This window comes from Aquarana catesbeiana, linkage group LG02 (genome assembly GCF_042186555.1).
Source record: "Aquarana catesbeiana isolate 2022-GZ linkage group LG02, ASM4218655v1, whole genome shotgun sequence".
Taxonomy (NCBI): domain Eukaryota; kingdom Metazoa; phylum Chordata; class Amphibia; order Anura; family Ranidae; genus Aquarana; species Aquarana catesbeiana.
The window spans coordinates 783,868,816-783,890,587 of record NC_133325.1 but is presented as its reverse complement, the minus strand read 5'-3'; positions in this window follow the sequence as shown (position 1 = coordinate 783,890,587).

Here is a 21,772-nt window from a genome sequence, read left to right as displayed (position 1 = left end):
AAGGCAGGTGTCCAGTGTATGAAAGTCATTTTGAGATTGGACCTGCCCAGGCGGATCGGGTGGGAGCGCGTCTGCTTCTCTTCCGGCACGTCTGGGTGGCCTCGGTCTTGGACTACTGGACCATCAAGACGGTCTCCATAGGCCACACATGGTCCTTCACCAGTACTCCTCCCCCCAGACTTATCTCCACCCTGCTTCCATGGTCAGAAGAAAAGAAGCAGGTGTTACTGTCCTACGTGGATTCACTGATAGTACAAGGAGCCGCAGTGCCTGTCCCGAAAGGCGAAGAGTTTCAGGGGGTATATTCCCCTCTTTTTAGTGCAGAAGAAAAACTGTTCATGGCGCCCCATGATAGACCTAACTTACCTAAACAAGCTTATAAAATACGTAAGATTAAAAATGGAGACTTTATCTACCATTCAACAACCTGTGCAGCCAGGCGATTGGCTAATCTCAATCGACTTAAAAGATGCCTATTTTCATGTGCCTGTGGCAGAAAAATTCCGCAAATACCTCCGGTTCAGAGTCGGGCAGAATGTCCAAGCGGACTTCCGGTCTCGCACACAGTTAGACAACAACGAGTGGTCTCTTCATGTGCAGACGTTCGAATTGATCCTGTCCTTGGGAGTCAATCCCGAAGTAGACCTATCCCCCTGCAACTTCAAAATCAAGAAGTTATACACTCGGGCTGTTGCAGCCAGGCCTTTGGAGAAGACGCACTGACAGATCAGTGGAGCTTCAACAGGGCATACGCCTTTCCCCCGCTTCCGATCATCCTCAGGTTCTTACGGAGACTCCAAGCAGAAGCAGTTGAGGTGGTAGTGATTGCACCTTACTGGCTGAACAGGCCATGGTTTCCCCTCCTGACCCAGCTTGACTTCCAGGACCCGGTGCCTCTTCCGCCTAGTCCGGATCTTCTTTCTCAGGGGGCAGTCCTACACCCGGGGTCACTAAGACTGATGGTCTGGTTCTAGAGAGGGGAAGGCTGGAATCTTTCGGGTGCGCTTCAAGAGTGATTTCCACCCTCATGAGCTCGAGAAAAGCGGGCACGAATAAAGTCTATGAGAGGACATGGGCCAAGTTCATTGAATCCTCATCCTCTACGGGCAAATCGTTCAGGGATCCAGGAGTCCAGGATATTCTCGGCTTCCTCCAATCCGACCTAGATCTGTCTCCATCAGCTCTCTCAGAGTTCAAGTCTCAGCTCTGTCAGCCTTCTCCTGAACATCATGGGCAGTTCACCCTTTAATCCCGCGGTTCTTCCATAGGGTGACAAGACTCAGGCCCCAAAGAAAACCAAGATTCCCAAAATGGGATCTTCCTCTTGACTCACTGACTGGTCGCATTTCCACAGGATCCGCTCCTCTTTCTAGCAAAGATTTTTCTGCAAAAGTTGCCTTCCTAGTTGCCATCACTTTGGCCAAAAGGGTTTCGGAGATCAGGTCCTTGGGTCATGAAGAACCTTTTCTGCTTTTCTTTCCGGACCGGGTGGTCCTCATCCCTATGCTCGGCTCAAACCCGAAAGTTACTTCAGTGTTCCATGTGAACCAAGAAATTGTCCTACCTACATTCAGGACCCTGGGGTCCTCTGAAGTTCATCCTCTGGATGTAGGCGAAATACTGAAGGAGTCCTTGCAAGTTACTTTCCCCTTTAGACGCTCCGTCTACCTGTTTATCTTGCACTCAGGTAGTAACAGAGGGAAGCGAGCTTCGTCCAGAATGATTGCGGCCTGGATCGTCCAGTCCATCCAGCAAGCCTACAGGGCCAGAGCTTGGCTCCTTCAGAGGCGGTGATGGCACATTCCACCAGGGGTATGGCGACTTCATGGGCAGCAGCCCAGCATGTGGCTCCAAACGTCATCTGTAAAGCGGCCTCTTGGGCCTCCATTAATACCTTTGTGTCACATTATTGCATAGAGCCTGCGTCTCTATCTTCTGTGAACTTTGGTTTAAGAGTCCTGTCAGTTGAAGGGTTAAATTAAATTTCTTTTGATCAGCATACCCACCCGTGTGGACTGATAAAAAATGCATCGCTAGTGTGTAACAAGGTGCGAAAGTGAAGTATCACCTCACGTGCAAATATAAAGCTGATGGTAACTTGTAGGTCAGATATCAACGTGAACAATATACAACAACAAAAGGACAAACAAATCAGGAAAGTTTGCCACAGATAGGTGAAAATGTCCATGTAAGACAGCAAAAAAACAACAAAAAAACCTGCAACTAAAACTGTCTGTGATACACCAAAAAAATAGGAGATTCTTCTTCATGTGGACAGCCCGGCTGTCCTAGCTACACGATTTGCTTACCACGGTTTTGACGGGAGTATTGAGGCGTATCTCCACACCAGCTCCTTCCATCTAATATCTGCCGGATTGTTGAATCCAAACACCTGATTGACCCACCGCCGTATGGTGAGTGTGTCCACTTCTCATGGTAAGCGTACCCATTCCTTCAATATTTCCATCTTGATGCGGCAAATATCTTATGAATAGGTTATTCCTGTCACATATAGTGGTTGATTTAATATCATCTACAGGCATCATCTACACATGGGACTTTATTTCATTTTACTGAAGAATCTCCTAATTTTTTGGTTTATCACAGACAGTTTTAGTTGCAGTTTTTTTTTTTTTTTGCTGTCTTACATGGACATTTTCACCTACCTGTGACAAACTTTCCTGATTTGTTTGTCCTTTTGTTGTTGTTTGTGCAGTTTACTATACTATTTATGCTAGCTGCTTTACAATTTTTTACCTACTTTTAAGTTTTATCACTAGTAGCACGACATTGTTTCATGCTTATTGCTTCCACCCGTGTGGATTGGCTAGTAACTCCCCACACATAGTCTGACATGGTTTCCGTCAGGAAAACTGAAAAATTATTATCAATACTCACCATAATTTTCCTTTCCTGATGGACTCCATGGCAGACGGAGTTCCCACCCATCGGTCAAAGAGTTGGCTAGTAACGGAAGTGGTGAGTGGTGAGCTCAAATTTATAGGAAGGGGGTCCTATAGCATTGAGGAGGCAGGGTTAACCCACACGTAGTCTGCCATGGAGTCCATCAGTAAAGGAAAATTACAGTAAGTATTGATAATACATTTTCCGTTTTCTTTATCATATTAGGCCAATATGTATTTTGCTTCATATTTTTGGTAAAGAAGATCCCAATAGCCGTATATTGATTGGTTTGCGCAAAAGTTATACCGTCTACAAACTATGGGATACATTTATGGAATTTGTATTTATTTTTTTTACTAGTAATGACGGTGATCAGCGACTTACAGCATGACTGCGATATTGTGATGGACAAATCGGACACCCAGCTGACACTTGTGACACTTTTTGGGGACCAGTGACACTAATACAGTGATCAGTCCTAAAAATATTCACTGTCACTGTACTAATGACACTGGCCGGGAAGGGGTTAACATCAGGGGTGATCAAAGGGTTAAAGGTGTGCCTAGTGATTGCTTACTAACTGTGAGGGAGGTGCTTGTACTGTAGGAAGGCAGAGGTTTGTGTTCCTGCTTAGCAGAAACACGGGATCACTACCTTCTCTAATGACAAAACTGCAATCTGCCTTGTTAACATAGGCAGACCACCATTCTGCTTCTCTCATGGGTCCCGGCAGACAATCACAACAGAAGCGTGTCGCCAGCTGCGTGCGCTTGCGCCCCAGACCCAGGACTGTCATGGACATGAATTATTCTTTTTTTACTAGTAATGGTGGTGATCAACGACTTATAGCGGGACTGCAACATTGTGGCTGACAAATCGGACACTAAGTGACACTTTTTTTTTTTTTTGGGACCAGTGACACCAATACAGTGATCAGTGCTTAAAATATGCACTGTCACTGTACTAATGAAACTATGTTCTGATGTACAGTAGGGCAAAAAAGTATTTAGTCAGCCACCAATTGTGCAAGTTCTCCCATGTAAAAAGATGAGAGAGGCCTGTAATTGTCATCATAGGTATACCTCAACTATGAGAGACAAAATGTGGAAACAAATTCAGACAATCACAAGTTCATCTCAATACTTTGTTATATATCCTTTGTTGACAATGACAGAGGTCAAACGTTTTCTGTAAGTCTTCACAAGGTTGTCACACACTGTTGCTGGTATGTTGGCCCATTCCTCCATGCAGATCTCCTCTAGAGCAGTGATGTTTTGGGGCTGTCACTGGGCAACATGGACTTTCAACTCCCTCCAAAGGTTTTCTATGGGGTTGAGATCTGGAGACTGGCTAGGCCACTCCAGGACCTTGAAATGCTTCTTACGAAGCCACTCCTTTGTTGCCCGGGCGGTGTGTTTGGGATCATTGTCATGCTGAAAGACCCAGCCACATTTCATCTTCAATGCCCTTGCTGATGGGAGGAGGTTTGCACTCAAAATCTCACGATACATGGCCCCATTCATTCTTTCATGTACACGGATCAGTCGTCCTGTTACCTTTGCAGAGAAACAGCCCCAAAGCATGATGTTGCCACCCCCATGCTTCACAGTAGGTATGGTATTCTTTTTTTTTTAACAAAAACAGTGGTGCTTTATTGTTGTACAAGATAAATTAGAGTTACAGAATACCATTCAACAGAGTACAATACACAACATATGTAGATTACATATTTTAGGATAAGGAAGACAATATGCAAAGCCCGCAAGCAATACGTAGGGATAATAGTACCATTCTAAACAAGTACCGTCCACCCGCCACCCTCCAAAACCCTCCCTCTTGGGGCAGATGATCGTAATGAACTGAGTGTTCTCTACGAGGCCATCCACAGAGCCCAAACTTTTTCAAACTTCCACGGACAGCCACGGTTTATATATGTCATTTTATACATTGGGATTACTGCCTCAATCTGTGCCTCCCAGGCTGAAAAGGATGGAGGGGAAGAATCTATCCATTTCATGAGTATTTCTTTTTTGGCATAGAAAAGAAGGAAGGAAACTAGCAATTTAAGATGATATGGCCTCTGCTCATCATCATGTATCCCCAGCAACGCCATAGTCGGTAAGAGCGGAATAGAGGTCTGGAGTTGATTTCACCTACTATCTTAGTCCAAAATAGTGCAATGACTGGGCACTCCCAGAACATATGTATAAATGTGCCTATATGAATTTTGCATTTTGGACACATGGGGTCTCTCTCAGGGAATATGCGATGGAGTCTCTGCGGGGTATAGTAGACCCTGTGTATAAATTTGACTTGAATCAGTTTGTCCTTGGATGCTATCACTAATTTTGGGCCATGCTCTAAACAGTCCTCCCATCCCTCTTTATCCAATGACGGAATATCAGCCTGCCATCTTTCCCATAGTTCATTTATCTTGGGGGAATCCCTTCCCAGTAACGCATTATAAAGAGAGGATAGGGGTTTAGTCAAGTCTCCAGGAGATAGGAGATCTTCAATGGGATCCGTCTGTAACAGGGGAGTTTGCGGGAATTGAGCCCTGGCCGCATGTCTCAGCTGTATGTATCGGAACCCCATCCAACGGGGCAACCCAAATTTAGCTGTAAGCTCATGCAAGGAGAGCAGTTGTCCCCCAGACATTACGTGTTCCAACGTGGTTACACCATATCTGGCCCACACCTGTGGGTCCGGTATCATACGAAAGTGTTTAAGTCGTGGGTTTCCCCATAAGGGATGAGCCGGAGATAATTGGCCAGGTCTCAAATATCTGCGCCTAGCCGCCTCCCATACCCTCCAAGTTGCCCTAGTAGGCCCAGGGACCCCACAATATGCCCTGGGTCCTCTATAGGGAAAATTCCGAAGGTCCGTCAGTGAACCCAGGATATTCGCCTCGAGACAGGTTGCCACATTGGATCTAGAACCCTGGAACCACCAGTGCACCGTCACCAACATGGCTGCCCAAAAATATATCTGGAAATTTGGGAGAGCAAGTCCGCCCAAATCTGCAGGTAAACACAACGTAGTGCGTGCCAACCTAGGGTTCCCCCCCGACCAAATAAAGGATCCCACTATACGGTCAATGTCCTTAAAGAACGAGACGGGGACCCAAACCGGACAATTCCTAAACAAGGTATGGTATTCTTTGGTTGCAACTCAGCATTCTCTCTCCTCCAAATACGACAGGTTGTGTTTCTACCAAACAGTTCTACTTTGGTTTCATCTGACCATATGACATTCTCCCGATCCTCTTCTGGATCATCCAAATGCTCTGTAGCAAACCTCAGACGGGCCCGGATATGTACTGGCTTAAGCAGGGGGACATGTCTAGCACTGCAGGATCGGAGTCCCTGGCGGCGTAGTGTGTTACTGATGGTAGCCTTCGTTAAGTTGGTCCCAGCTCTCTGCAGGTCATTCACTAGGTCCCCCGTGTGGTTCTGGGATTTTTGCTCACGGTTCTTGTGAACATTTTGACCCCACGGGGTGAGATCTTGTGTGGAGCCCCAGATTGAGGGAGATTATCAGTGGTCTTGTATGACTTCCATTTTCTAATTATTGCTCCCACAGTTGATTTCTTCACACCAAGCTGCTTGCCTATTGCAGATTCAGTCTTCCCAGCCTGGTGCAGGTCTACAATTTTGTTTCTGGTGTCCTTTGACAGCTCTTTGGTCTTCACCATAGTGGAGTTTGGAGTGTGACTGTTTGAGGTTGTGGACAGGTGTCTTTTATACTGATAACAAGTTCAAACAGGTGCCATTAATACAGGTAATGAGTGGAGGACAGAGGAGCCTCTTAAAGAAGAAGATACAGGTCTGTGAGAGCCAGAAATCTTGCTTGTTTGTAGGAGACCAAATACTTATTTTCCACCATAATTTGCAAATAAATTCTTTCAAAAATCAGACAATGTGATTGTCTGGATTTGTTTCCACATTTTGTCTCTCATAGTTGAGGTATACCTATGATGACAATTACAGTCCTCTCTCATCTTTTTAAATGGGAGAACTTCCACAATTGGTGGCTGAACTAAATACTTTTTTGCCCCACTGTATGGTCTTATGGCTGCACCATCTTTAATGCATCTTTTAGGGTGTGCCCCCCAAATATCTTGTTTGTGTATTGTATGGATTCTGACCAAATCCTTCATCAGTGCCTCTCATTAGTGTCCACCTGTGTCATGGGTGGAGACCTCTGGTTCTCCCATATAAAAGAGTGTATTGCTCCCATGGTTCAGAGAAGCAGGATCTCCCAGTCTATGGATAGTGTAGGACCCACTAATCATGGGGTACTTTGTCGCAGTCAATGGGCTTAAGCACCATATAGCAATATGGGGTGACCAAATCCCCATATTTTTGAATAATGTTTTTTGAAAATGTCCAGGTGTTTTAAATAAGCCTTGCAGGAAGTAAATGTCTTTTTTTCATGTGTGCGCTGTAATATTTTGCTCTGTTGTATGGTCTTATGGCTGCACCATCTTCAATGCATCTTTTAGGGTGTGCCCCCCAAATATCTTGTTTGTATCTTGTTTGTCACTGTACTAATGACACTGCCCGGGAAGGGGTTAACATTAGGGGAGATCAAAGGGTTAAATGTGTGCCTAGCTTGTGCTTGTGTGGGAGGTGCTTGTACTATGGGGAGCCAGAGATCTGTGTTCTGGCTTTGCAGAAACACAGGATCACTACCTTCCCTATTGACAGAACGACGATCTGCCTTGTTTACATAGGCAGACCACTGTTTTGCTTCTTTCCTGAATGATTGGCGGGTACCGGTGGACATCCAGTCCGCCGGACCAGCTGATTGGCTCCCGCTGTCTCCAATCACAACAGGAGCGGGTTGCTGGCAGCGTACATGTGTGCCCCAGGCCCAGGACTGTCAGACCACACACTAGGTACATGATCTGGCACAGAGCAGCCGTCTTGTAGCAGTAGATGTGCGTGGGGCGGCCGCTAAGCAGTTAACCCCTTCATCACCCAGGGTATCTTAGATTTCCCAAAAACTTAGGAATTTCTAGTCGGCATCAGCATCATTGCATTACAACAAAAAAAGGGTAAGAAATGCCATACATTCCTCTGGCAAGTAACGCACAGTGGTAAAAAAAATGTTTTATAACATTTCTCCTTTTAATCTTCTTGAAAACATGTCAAGGGAAGCCAGCGGGGGGAACCAGAGCCTTGGCTGGAATCAGCTCAGACATTTGCCAGCAATTTGGATTATCAACTGTAAAGTCCCGTACACACGATCGGACTTTCCGACAACAAAACCGTGGAATTTTGTTCGAAGGTTGTTGGCTCCAACTTGTCTTGCACACACAAATGTTGGCCAACAATTACGAACATAGTGACGTACAAGACGTAGGGCGAGCCGATAAAAAGGAAGTTCAATAGTCATGTGATATCTCCATTATGAATGCTAGTTTTACAAGACCAAGCTCTTCCGGCTCGTCCCTGATTCCGAGCATGTGTGTTTGTACTGTGGACTTTTGTACACACAATCGGAAAGTCCGACAAGACACACATTTGTTGGCGGAAAATTTGAGAACATGCTAGCCAACATTTGTTGGCGGAAAGTCCGACAACAAATGTCCGATGGAGCGTACACGCGATCGGACTTACCGCCAACAAGCTCACGTCCAACATTTCCCGTCGGAACATCCGATCGGGTGTACCCGGCATAAGTGTTCATGGCTTTGAAAGAAAATGTTGGAATAAAAATGTAAAGTGTTGAATTAAACTGGAGGTGTTCAACATGTGTGCTGGTGATGTTCAGGACCCTGGACAGCAACTAAATCTGATAAAGTGAGCATAAATGCATGGACCTCCTTTTGAAGATGCCAGTTTCCTGGCTGTTATACTGACACTCTGGGTCCAGTGCTTTCAAAATACTGTTTACTGACGAGACGGAGAAGATCCAATACTCCCCTATATCTCTGTAGCGCTATCCCCGCAGGAGCCGCTTGGTAATTTTGGTTCTCTGTTCTGTGCCTCAACTCCAAGAACAACCTCAGCTCCTCTGACACACCTCCGACCATTGATACTAATCAATATATATTCTGTTTACTGTTTTTTGTAGACTCTGGTTACTGCCCCCTAGTGCATACACAGTCACTTGTAATGCTAGACACAATTTTCCCTGTGTATATACTGTATCAAGTGTATGAGTTATCTGTTTATTCACTTATGTAGATGCCATTAGGGTGGCGTCTCCATTGCCTAGTGGGCTTTACCCTTTTGCCGTGAGCCACCTACAAATGTCTCCAAATGCTCATTGATGTATGTGTGTATATATATATGGGAAGCTGAAGGTGACAACACTGCTAGGCTCTGAGGAAGAAGGTATCCCTTCGAAACGTGTCAGTTGGCAGTGGCCCTTGAAATCTCCCTTGTTATCATCTGGAGTCTGCTTGTCAGTCAACTAATTGCTGTCATCTGAAGATCATTTGTAATGTGAATTTTTTCCCACATGTTTGTGAGTAGTTTTTTAATCTTATTTTTTAATAAAAAGACGTCAAAGGATAATGCACAAGGCTGGTGCGCCCTCTTTTTCTTCTTTATCCTCTGACACACCTGGTTGAATGAAAATTACTGCACACACTTATAGGAACACAAATATAGATACTATTAACTCGGCTGTGATTTAGCACTAGGAAGTAGTGGTAAATGAACTCAATGTATTGGAACGGGTTAGAATAAATGGTGGTTTCAGCAAATATGAACATACAGAAGGTAGGTTCAGACACAGTACACTAATCACTATGCCAAGGTCGCTTAGAATAGCGTTCTGTACCACTAGACCGGGATTAACTCATGAAAAGTACAACATCAGCAATAACCAGTGTATATAAGCAATAAATGCAATGTAGATAATAATACTATTCTCTAGTATATACTCTAAACTAGTCCTAGCAAAATAGGAGAATGGCTAGGAAATAGTGCAATATCCCATGAGAGTTACCTGTTTGCATAAGCAATAAGCAATAGGTAAAGCTCTAAGCTCTTAAGTCTTTATTCCTAACTCTTCAGCTGGCTAGCATTGGGCCCAGTTGTACCTTTGGTGCACATGAGAATAGTCCCAGTGAAGTCTGCAGGCTACGATAAGAATACTAGATGGCTGTATGGTCAGTTAAAAAGGGCTCCGTCCCTCTGGAAACAGATGGTAAATCCCACCAGTCTCAGTGATTTTGCAGGCCAGTCAAGTTTCTCCACCCCAAACTCACTCATCCATGTCTTTATGGACCTTGCTTTGAGCACTGGTGCACAGTCATGTGGGAACAGGAAGGGGCCATCCCCAAACTACTCCCTCAAAGTTGGGAGCATGAAATTGTCCAAAATGTCTTGGTATGCTGACGCCTTAAGAGTTCCCTTCACTGGAACTAAGGGGCCAAGCCCAACCCCTGAAAGACAACCCCACACCATAATCCCCCCTCCACCAAATGATTTGGACCAGTACTCAAAGCAAGGTCCATAACGACATGGATGAGCAAGTTTTGGGTGGAGGAACTTGACTGGCCAGCATAGAGTCCTGACCTTAACCCGACAGAACACCTTTGGGATGAATTAGAGCGGAGACTGCGAGCCAGGCCTTCTTGTGCAACATTAGTGCCTGACCTCACAAATGCGCTTCTGGAAGAATGGTCAAACATTCCCATAGACACACTCCTAAACCTTGTGGACGGCCTTCCCAGAAGAGTTGAAGCTGTTATAGCTGCAAAGGGTGGGCCAACTCAATATCGAACCCTACGGACTAATGCTGCGTACACGCGATCGCACTTTCGGACAACAAAATCCACTTTTTTTCGGAAATTCCGAACGTCAAGAACGCGGTGACGTACAACACGTATGACGAGCCGAGAAAAATTAAGTTCAATAGCCAATGCGGCTCTTCTGCTTGATTTCGAGCATGCGTGGAATTTTGTGCGCCGGAATTGTGTACACATGATCGGAATTTCCAACAACAGATTTTGTTGTCGGAGAATTTGAGATCCAGATCAAATTTTTTTGTCGGAAATTCCGGCGGAAAATGTCCGATGGAGCCTACACACGGTCGGAATTTCCGACAACAAGCTCCCATCGAATATTTGTGTGTACGTGGCATAAGACTGGGATGCCATTAAAGTTCATGTGCGTGTAAAGGCAGGCGTCCCAATACTTTTGGGGAAATGCGTATTAATGACCACAAGTGTAAGGAGCATTCTTACCACTGACCATCACACTAATAGTGTCATGAGTTGTAGATATAGTAATTTTTGCCAGGGGTTCCCTGATACCAAAAAAGGGTATTTTAAGGGTTTCTCTGGTTGAAAAAGGCTGCAGTAGAGTCTCTCTCCTCTGGACTACAGTTCCCACAGTGCAGTGCTGTCTGACTCAGTATATTGAACTCTTTCTGCTCAGCAGCTCCCTCCTCTGGCTGATGTAGCTGTTAACCAGTTCAGCACTGCAGGCGACAGATACAGAGTGCATCTGCTAGCCAGTGTTTCTCTCGCTCTCCATTATTAGCTAAGCATCTGGCAACAACTCAAAGCGGGAACGTGCTCTCAGCACAGAAACTCCCCAGTCTGATGATGGCGCATATGTGTGTTGTGTGGGCGTTAAAGCGCATATGCATTACATTGGCAGCGAGAGGTTAAAGAGAACATGTTGCTTTGCTCTGTATGGGCAGGCTTGCTTTGACTACCGAAGCGGCTCCAGACAGCAGAAACATTCCTAATGTACATCTGTGGCCGGGGAGAGAAACAAATGTTGCCAACGCCAATAGACTTATCCAACTCCATGAAACAATTATAAAGTTGTTTCAATAAAAGTTAATGTTTCACGGCCTGCATAAAATCCAATTACACCTCAGCAGCAGTTCTGGCTGGCAAACACAGTGCTGTGCCTTCTATTACCATTGATTAATTCAATTCATAAAGTGCGCGGCCTGCGGATTCATTGGAAAAATAAATTATAGTTGCGAGACGGGATGGGCCCCGGAACAAATGGGTTTCTCTTTTGAGGCCGGCTATTTAGTAAGCAGAATTGCTTTTTTTTTTTAATGCCATCGAGTGTTTAGGAAGAAAAATTGCCCTGCTGCCTAATGTGTTTTCTAAGGCTGTATATAGCATGTGGTAGTGTACTTAACCTTGCCTGCACAGGGAGGGAATTGGTGGTTAGCAATAAGAGGGTTTGGATAGGTATGACCAGACGTGTAACTAGTACATTTAGGGCCCCGGTGGAGAAAACCATAAAGGGCCCACCAACTGCCCCTTTCCATCAGTTCAGTCCTTCCCACTGATCCCAGGCTCTTTACTTCCATTGTGGTGCCCTTTTTACGCTCCAGCAGTGGGACCATTTCATATGTTCTGCAGTGGAACCCCTTCCTGCAGTCTTGGCCCCCCTTTCACAGTGGTGGAACGCCAAGGCTCGGTTGCAAGTGTGATCTTTGCGACCCTGGTAGTTCCGCCACTGAGGATGACTCATATTTACCCCAGATATCTGCCCCTCTAGATCATGTCCCAGCATTATTTGTTTCCTTACGATGGTTTATTAGGACTCGTTAACACCAAGAGGTGCGTCTTTTTTTGCACGTTCCTTAATTTAAGGCAGCCCATTAAAAAAGCCTGTTTTTTTTCCCCCATTATTCTTAACTAGGTGGATGCAGCATTAGTCCAATGCTGCATCTGTCCACCGGTGTCTCTGAACCGATGGCTCGGTTCTCTTGGCTCCCCAAGCAAAGAGCTGCTGCCTGTCAGTCAGCAGCTCCCCTGCTCTGCTCCTCCACGCTCGCTGGAGTGCAGAGCTGTGGAGGGGGCGGGGAGCGGCTGTCTCAGTCTCTCAGTGGCTCTCTGAGAGGCTGAGACGGCTATCAGTCCAGGCACCTGGTGGATCCAGACTCCCAGAGTCAGGATGACGCGCAGGGCTGGACTGGGACAAAAATTTGGCCCTGGACTTCCTCATGACTGGCCCACTTTAATTTTGAGTGTCCCCAACAGTGCCCCCCTTACATCAGAGTGTCCCCAACTGCGTCCCCCTTATATCAGAGTTTTCCCAACTGCATCCCCCTTACATCAGAGTGTCCCCAACAGCGTCCCCCTTACATCAGAGTATCCCCAACAGCGTCCCCCTTACATCAGAGTGTCCCCAACAGCGTCCCCCTTACATCAGAGTGTCCCCAACAGCATCCCCCTTACATCAGAGTGTTCCCAACAGCGTCCCCCTTACAACAGAGTGTCCCCAACAGCATCCCCCTTACATCAGAGTGTTCCCAACAGCGTCCCCCTTACATCAGAGTGTCCCCAACAGCGTCCCCCTTACATCAGAGAGTCCCAATCAGCAGCCCCCTTACATCAGAGTCCCCATCAGAGAGTCCCCATCAGCAGCACTTCACATCAGTGTCCTCCCTCTCCTCGCCCTCACACATGTACTACTCACAGTTTTGAAGGCAGCTTCTCGTTCCTCTCTCCAGTCATGTGATAACAAGTGATAGGGGAGAGAGGAAGGAAAGTCTGCCGTTGGTCTATCTCCCCCTGCAGGCTGGAGGGAGCATAACGCCTAATGCTCTCTCCAGCATATGACGGAAGCTGCTCCTCCTGACAGGAGTGAAATTGCGATCACTCACTGTCGGAGAGGAGCGGCTCCAGGACCGCACCTGACTGGCCCACTGAGCCATCGGCCCACCGGGAATCTCCCGGTAGTCCCGATGGCCAGTACATGCCTGATGACGCGATGCCTGGACTGATCCTGGTGACGTCAGCAGAGAGCGGCCTACAGTCTGTTCTCCGCTGAAAACGAGTCGCAGGAGTGCAAAACAAATTGCACTCCTGTGACCCATAGGAGAAGCCCAGCTAAACGAGCTCAGTCTGGACTTCTCCTTTCATTTCAATGGGCTGCCCTATGGGTGTGAAACATGCATAGCTTTTAAAATCGCGCCGCGCCAATATGCATAGTACTTCTGTACCATGTGTTTTAGCCAGGGCAAATGCACAAGCGTTTGCTAGATACGTGGGGGTACCATTAAGAATTAATGGCACCCATGTGCATCTGCAAAAGGCAGCGCGTTATTGTGCACATGCTACACCTGGTGTCAGCATTACTACACCTTACTCCCTATGACGTCTAGAAGGGATCAGCAGGATGCCCTAAGTCATTGAGACATTGACATACCCTCGAGACTATATTCTCCAAGAGCCCTTTCTTAACACAGTAAGACAGCCTTTCTCAACCCTTTTACACCAGGGGAACTCCTAAAATAAATTTCAGGTCTCGGGGGAACCCTTACTAAAACCAATTTATCAGGAGTCGAAGGGGAGTCATGGGGACCACCTTACATTGGTGGTCAGGGGGAAAAATGCAATCCTTACAGGCAGCTAAAAAAGGTAATTGGGTGACGGCACTGGTTTTGCCAACTAGTTTTGGCCTTGGAACTATGCAGGCACCATCAGATGTGAGGTCACAACTCAAGGAACCCTTAGTAACCTATGTAGGAACTTATGGTTCCATGGATCTGTGCTGTAAACCGGCCCTTTTGGATGTACTGACTAGAACAGACTTTCTGAACATATTTGACCAGAGAAACCCCTAAAATAAGTTTAAGGTCTTGGGGAAGCCCTTACTAAATACCAAGTTATCAGGGGTTAGTTGGAAAATGCCACTTACAGTGGTAGTCAGTAGGTAGACTGAAACCCTTATGTCGCATACACACGGTCGGAATTTCCGACAACAAATTTTTGATGTGAGCTTGTTGTCGGAAATTCAGACTGTCTGTAGGCTCGGACATTTGTTGTCGGAATTTCCGACAACAAAAATTTGAGAGCTGGTTCTCAAATTTTCTGACAACAAAATCCGTTGTCAGAAATTCCGATCGTGTGTACACAATTCCAACGCACAAAATTACACGCATGCTCGGAATCAAGCAGAAGAGCCGCACTGGCTATTGAACTTCATTTTTCTCGGCTCGTCGTACGTGTTTTACCTCACTGTGTTCTTGGCGTTCGGAATTTCCGACAACATTTGTGCGACCGTGTGTATGCAAGACAAGTTTGAGCCAACATCCGTCAGAAATAAATCCAGGATTTTGTTGTCGGAATTTCCGATCGTGCGTACACGGCATTACAGTGATGGTCTGAATGCCACCCTTACAGACAGCTAAAAAAGATAATTGGGTAATGCTGTGGGTGTTGCCAACTAGTTTTGGCCCTTGAGCTATGCAGGCACCATAAGATGTGAGGTCACAACTCAAGGAACCCCTAGCAACCTATGAAGGAACCATATGGTTCCATGGATCTGTGCTGTAAACCAGCTCTTCTGGAAGCACTGTCAAGGCAGCTTTTCTCAACATTATTTTCCCAGAGAAACCCCTAAAATATGTTTAAGGTCTTGGGGAACAGTTACTAAATACAAAGTTAAGTCAGTTGGAAAATGCCCCTTACAGTGGTGGTCATTGGGCAGAATGAAACCCTTATGCCCTGCACACACAATAGACCAGGCAACATTTTTCCAATCTTCTATTGTCCAATTTTGGTGATCCTGTGTGAATTGTAGCCTCGGTTTCCTGTTCTTAGCTGACGTGAGTGGCACCCGGTGTGGTCTTCTGCTCCTGTAGCCCACCTGCTTCAAGGTTCGGTGTGTTGTGCATTCAGAGATGGTATTCTGCATACCTTGGGTGTAACGAGTGGTTATTTGAGTTACTGTTGCCTTTCTATCATCTGGAACCAGTCTTCCCATTCTTCTCTGACCTCTGACATCAACAAGACATTTTCCTCCACACCACTGCCGCTCACTGGATGTTTTCTCTTTTCCCCACCATTCTCTGTAAACCTGGAGAGATGGTCGTGTGTGAAAATCCCAGTAGATCAGCAGTTTTTGCATTACTCAGACCAGCCCGTCTGGCACCAACAACAACCATGACACATTCAAAGTCACTTAAATCCCCTTTCTTCCCCATTCTGATGCTCAGTTTGAACGTCAGGAAGTCTTCTTCACCACGTCTAGATGCCTAAATGCATTGAATTGCTGCCATGTGATTGGCTGATTAAAAATGTGTGTTACCAAGCAATTGGACAGGTGTACCTAATAAAGTGGCCGGTGAGTGTATATTCACAAAAGCAAACAAAGGACCCAAAAGTCCTTTGAGGTATTTTTTTTTTTCCTCTTTCTATATTTTTTTCACAAGAATATACAATATAGCAAGAATTTTGCCAAGAATGTGATTGGAATTTTTTATATAATAAAGTCGGTTGGATAACTGCGCAGCCTTGGTTTAATATACTGCGTTTCCAGTCTCCCGAGGCTGCGAAGTCAGCAGCTCGAACCCGTCAAGCATTTTATCCTGTTTTAATCAAAACCGTGTTCGCATAGAGCTGAACAAGCACTAAATTACCAAGAGAACCGAGAGAGAACTTTGATCGGTGTAAAAGTGTTTCTCCTTTGAGGTGACATTAATTGAAAATCCCATGTCTCCTTCATGTCACTCAGGCCTGTAGGGGCCAAAGCTGCTTTAGGTGATTACACAGTCATGGTGGCTCAGCAGGATCCGTGACGGGTTTGCATGTTCTCTCCGTCTTAGTGTCAGCTTTACCTTTGTGTGTTATGGTCTCCTTCCAGTATGCAGTCAATCCACCCAAAAGCTGACCTTTAACCTAACCCTAATTGGTTTGGCAGGTAGGACAATTGGAAATGCCAGAAAGTGGGCTAGCTGTTAATAGAAGGCTACAGATTCCTTTTAATCACTAAAAACAAACCCAAGATGGAGTTGTACTTTGAAGAACCCTACTCTACCTTCTGGGCAGATCTCCATTTATGGATTGGAGCTTATGGGGACTTCAAATTTTTCTAAGAATTTCTGAAGAAGCAAATCAGATTGGTGTCTCATTTCAAGAGGATGGAGATATCCATAGAAAAAGGGCAATCTCAAGTAACAGCTGAAGCAGGTGGGCAGCACCAGTAACTCTCCAATGTAATAATCGTATTATGGAATCTCTAGAGATTCAGTTGGCCAGAATTTGAGCATAACTCGTATATATGTTTGAGATGGACCTAGTCTTTTGGTGCAGTGAACTGCTCAGACTTTATAGGTAACCCTAGGTCTAAGGTATGGTCAGAGAGGCTATTCAATTTGCTTTTTACCTGTGTTTCATATAATCCAAGGCAGCCAGAGCTCAGGGCTTGTGGTAAACATTGTATCCAAAGTAACCTTAACCCTAATGGTAACCCTAATTCAAACAGTGACCCTATGTCAAACAGTAACCTTAACTCTAATGGTAATCCTAAGCCGAATAGTAATACAAACCATAAGAGTAGCCTAACCTAAACAGTAACTCTAACCCTACTGGTAGACCTAGCTCCAACAGTTACCCTAACCCTAATAGTTTTCCTAATGCAAACAGTAGCCCTAGCCTTAATGGTGACCCTAAAACAAACAGTTACTCCAACCCTAATGGTAACCCCAACCCAAACAGAAACTCTAACCCTACTGGTAGACCTAGCTCCAACAGTTACTCTAACCCTAATGGTAATCCTAATGCAAACAGTAGCCCTAGCCTTAATGGTGACCCTAAAACAAACAGTTACCTCAACCCTAATGGTAACCCCAGCCCAAACAGAAACTCTAACCCTACTGGTAGACCTAGCTCCAACAGTTACCCTAACCCTAATGGTAAGCCTAATGCAAACAGTAGCCCCAGCATTAATGGTGACCCTAAAACAAACAGTTACCCCAACCCTAAAGGTAACCCCAACCCAAACAGAAATTCTAACCCTACTGGTAGACCTAGCCCCAACAGTAATAATAATGATAACCCTCTTGTATCACAGTTATGTTGATAGTTTACGTTTTTTGGGGTTGCATTTGATATGTGCAAACAGTTACCCCAACCCTAATGGTAATCCCAACCCACACAGAAACTCTAACCCTACTGGTAGACCAAGCTCCAACAGTTACCCTAACCCTAATGGTTATCTTAATGCAAACAATAGCCCTAACTTTAATGGTGACCCTAAAACAAACAGTTACCCCAAACCTAATGGTAACCCCAACCCAAACAGAAACTCTAACCCTACTGGTAGACCTAGCCCCAACAGTAATAATAATGATAACCCTCTTGTATCACAGTTATGTTGATAGTTTACGTTTTTTGGGGTTGCATTTGATATGTGCAAACAGTTACCCCAACCCTAATGGTAATCCCAACCCACACAGAAACTCTAACCCTACTGGTAGACCAAGCTCCAACAGTTACCCTAACCCTAATGGTTATCTTAATGCAAACAGTAGCCCTAGCCTTAATGATAACCCTAAAACAAACAGTTACCCCAACCCTAATGGTAACACCAACCCAAACAGAAACTCTAACCCTACTGGTAGACCTAGCTCAAACAGTTACCCTAACCCTAATGGTAATACTAATGCAAACAGTAGCCCTAGCCTTAATGGTGACCCTAAAACAAACAGTTACCCCAACCCTAATAGTAACCCCAACCCAAACAGAAACTCTAACCCTACTGGTAGACCTAGCCCCAACAGTAATAATAATGATAACCCTCTTGTATCACAGTCACGTGATAGTGTACGTTTTTTGGGGTTGTATTCGATATGTGCAAAGAGAGATCACACAAATACTTATAAGAATAATAATTATTACCCATTTTTTGTCTACAAGTTTAAATTTGTATTTTTTGCCAGAATATTACACACACACACACACACACACATTTATTTATTTTTTTTATTTTTTTTTAAAAGAGACTCTAGAGAATAAATTGACGATTTATGTCACACTGTATTTGCGCAGCGGTCTTTCAAACGCAATTTATTTGGAAAAAATGCACTTTAACGAATTTTTAAAAAAAATAAAACATTAAAGTTAGCCCAATTTTTTGTAGAATATGAAGGATGATGTTACGCCGAGTAAATAGATAACTAACGCGTCATGCTTTAAAATTGCGCACGCTCGTGGAATGGCGACAAACTACGGTACTTAAAAATCTCCATAGGCAACACTTTAAACATTTTTACAGGTTACCTATTTAGGATTACAGAGGAGGTCTTGTGCTAGAATTATTTTTCTCGCCCTAACAATCGCGGCGATACCTCACATGGTGTGGTTTGAACACTGTTTATATATGCGGGCTTGACTCACATATGTGTTAGCTTCTACGTGTGAGCACAGAGGGATGGGGCGCTTTAAATTTTTTTACTTTCTTACTTACTTTACTTTTTTTAAATTTTTTTTACACTGTCCCTTTATTTCTAGTTTTTTTTTTATCACTTTTATTCCTTTTACTCCTAAACATCCCTTGTAATAGAAATAAGCATAACATGGCTTCTTTAGTGAGAGATCTGGGGTCAAAAAGACCCCAGATCTCTCATTTACCTTTAAAAGCAAAAGAAAAAAAATGTTTTGACATTTTGAGCCCCCCAATAGAGCCGAGTGGGGGGCCGTCTTGCCCCGACTCAACTTTCTACCTATGTTACGGACCGGATCGCTTCCGGGTCTACCGACGGCTAAATTCCGATGGTAAACCTGGAAAAGACCGGAAAGCGGTGGAGGGAGGGACACACCTCTCCCGTCTCCCGTGACGAATTAGCCAATGGGACCACTTTTATCAGACGCCAAATCGCCCACAGTAAACAATGATACCGGGGTTATGGCAGCTAGCTGCTGCCATAACCCCGGTATTAAGCGTCAAAGTATTGACATATATATACTGTGGGCTGTCAGCAAGCGTAATGACAGATACAGATAATATTAGAAATATTAACAATAATACTTAGCTAGCCACTTCTCGTCCACGCTATAGCCGAAAGACGGCTGCAGTGTGGACCTAGTTTGCGTGCAGGGTGTCCATAGACGTCTTCCCGTGCTCGAGCGGCCTGCGCGCCCCCTGCAGGGCACGCGCGGCGCGCTCTGTGATCAGTGAGTCTATGAGACTCGGCTGATCACAGATCGGAGTAAGGGGTCGGTCCCGACCCCTTACCACGTGATCAGCTGTCAGCCAATGACACCCGATCATGTGATGTAAACAGAGCCGGTAATCGTCAAGGTCCATAAAGACATGGATGAGCGAGTTTGGGGTTGAGGAACTTGACTGGCCTGCACAGAGTCCTGACCTTAACCTGATAGAACACCTTTGGGATGAATTAGAGCGTAGACTGCGAGCCAGGCCTTCTCGTCCAACATCAGTGCCTGACCTCACAAATGCTCTTCTGGAAGAATGGTCGAACATTCCCATAGACACACTCCTAAACCTTGTGGATGGCCTTCCCAGAAGAGTTTAAGCTGTTATAGCTGCAAAAGGGTGGGCCAACTCACTATTGAACCCTACGGACTGATGCCCTGTACAGACGATCAGAATTTCCGACAACCAAACCGTGGATTTATTTCCGATGGATACTTGTCTTGCATACATACGGTCGCACAAATGTTGTGGGAAATTCCGATCGCCAAGAACGCGGTGACGTACAACACGCACGACGAGCCGAGAAAAATGAAGTTCAATTAGCCAGTGCGGCTCCTTCTGCTTGATTCGGAGCATGCGCGGAACTTTGTGCGTCGGAATTGTGTACACGCGATTGGAATTTCCGACAACGGGTTTTGTTGTCGGAAAATTTGAGATCCAGCTCTCAAACATCTGTTGTTGGAAATTTTCGACAGCAAATGTCCCATGGAGCCTACACACGGTCGGGATTTCCGACGACAAGCTCACATCGAACATTTGTTGTCGGAAATTCCGACCGTGTGTACGCGGCACAAGACTGGGATGCCATTAAAGTTCATGTGCGTGTAAAGGCAGGCGGCCCAATACTTTTGGTAATATAGTATATATAAATATATATATACTATATTACCAAAAGTATTGGGCTGCCTGCCTTTACATATATATATATATATATATATATATATATATATATAAAAATAAATATAAATAAATAAATAAATATATAAATATATATATATATATATATATATATATATATATATATATATATATATATATATATATATATATATATATATATATATTTAATTTGGGTTAAAGTAGCACAGTGGTGAATAGCAAAAAATTGCCTGGTCACGAAGGGGGTAAAACCTTCTGGTGCTAAACTGGTTAATGTTCATTGAGTGAGTGGAGTTACACTTTAAATGTCAGCTGCTATAGTATTTGGTAATTGCTGACTCTTATTTATTTATATATTTTTAATTATTAAAGTTTTTCTCATTAAATTAGTTTAACTAACAAAATAATGTTGTTGCGTTTACATCCCGCGTATTAGTAAATAGTATCTCCTGTTCTGTAGTGTGATCATATTTAGGACTTTGCTACAATGTTGCAGTGCGGAGATATTTGTAGGGTGAGATTACATGAGATTCCACCCACACAATGTAAATTACAGACTCACATTCTGATTTATACAACTCGGCCCTGACTGCGGCAACCGGCATTATTATCTATTCAGAGCAGCACTTTTAATTACAAGTGTTCTGAACACACAGGAAACATTTACTGTATCTTCATCTCCCAGACGTGTTTCTTTCTTTTTTCTTTTTTTAATGTGTGGATCTGCATACTACAGTATATGGAAAACAAAGCCCATTAGAAGAACGGATCACTTGGTATCGTCACCGGAATATCAGTGCTGTAAGATGTAGGAGAACTGTAAAGGTTCGGCATGGGACACTTTTGGAGGGCATAATTAAATATCCAGTTTTTAAAAAAAATGAATAAGGGTTAACTGAACTCCAGCCAGATGTAAAAAAAAAAAAAAAAACAACAAATTATTGCAGCTCTGTATTCATTAATACATCATTAAATGTATATGCATTATAAATAAAACAACAACATACAAAGCCATCCACAAATCTGCCCCAGGCTATGTAACCAATCAT